We start from the raw sequence: 1,481 nt of genomic DNA on the forward strand, positions 1-1,481 counted from the left end.
TCTCTGCTTCTAGTACCTCGCCCTGTATTTGTATTTGCTTAACTGTGGTTCGACATGAGAACAGAATCTGATATTTTGACACTGCTTGAGAAACTTTCATTTATTAAATTGGATATTGTAGGACTTTCTGAAGTTAGAAGACTAGGCGAAGAACAGAAATTACTAAATGATGGTCACTTACTATATTGGAGAGGTAAACCCCTGGATAGCAAACAAGAATTAGGAGTAGGTCTCTTAGTTCACAAGAACCTTGAAAAGAATATTAGGGTATTCTACAGTGTGAGCGAAAGAGTAGTTTCTGTAATACTGAAACTAAACAACAGATATAACCTAAAAATTATCCAAGTATACGCTCCTACCAGCAGTCATAGTGATGAGGAGATAGAGAGCTGAAGATGTGCAAGCAGCTACCGATAGAGTAGAAAAAAAACAAAAAACATTTTACCTTGATTATTGGGGATTTTAATGCCAAGATAGGAATAAGGGAAGATGGAGAAACCTCGGCTGGGAAACACGCATTAGGCACCTGAAGCTCGATCCCTTAAAATTGTGAATACATTCCTTGAAAAGAGACCCGTGAAAAAATGGACATGGAAATCACCATCCGGCATTAAAAACGAAATTGACTTCATAATCACCAATAGGCGCGACATTGTACAAGACGCAACCGTTATCAATAAAGTAATTGTCGGTAGCGACCATAGACTGGTCAGAAGTAGAGTAAAATTACGGCTAAGAAGGGAACAAAATAAGCTCATACAGAAGCCTCTCGTTAATCTAACTAACATTAAGAATATGACAACAGAATTCAGTATTAACATCCGAAACTAATACTCAGCTCTCGAAGAAGATCTTGACATAGACCAAATGAACGACCAATTCTGTGAGATATTAAAGGAAGCCACACTTGAAATAGGGGGTAAAAAAGAAAAAGAAAAGTTTAGTAAGCTTTCGGTAGAGACAAAAAAGCTTATGAAACAGCGTAGGGACATGAAAATAACATCAATCAGAGACAAGATAGAATCAGCAGAGCTGACTAATACGATATGTATGCAATAAAGAAATTCAACGGAGAGGCGACATACCATAAAAATAAAATTATCAAAGTAATAGAAGACTTCTATCGCGACTTAAACTACTCAAACGATCAACCACGTACGAGGACACACAACAACTGGAGACGTTCCAAACATTACGGTAGAGGAAGTAAATAGGGCACTAAAGGGCATGAAAAGAGGAAAAACACCAGGTGAAGATGGCATTTGTGCAGATCTTATTCAAGATGCAAAAGAGATTGCGGCAGTAAAACTGGCCAATCTTTTTAACAGAAGCCTAAGCGTCGGTAAAACTCCGAAATCCTGGAAAAACACAATAATAATCTTTATACACAAAAAGGGACGTAAAGACTTAAAGAATTACCGACTTATAAGCCTTTATAAACTGTTCACAAAAATCATCACAGCCCGTATCACCGATACATT

The sequence above is a fragment of the Penaeus japonicus genome, unplaced genomic scaffold (assembly GCF_977035675.1).
Source record: "Penaeus japonicus unplaced genomic scaffold, GWHDUDI00000001_assembly GWHDUDI00000041, whole genome shotgun sequence".
In the NCBI taxonomy this organism is placed as follows: domain Eukaryota; kingdom Metazoa; phylum Arthropoda; class Malacostraca; order Decapoda; family Penaeidae; genus Penaeus; species Penaeus japonicus.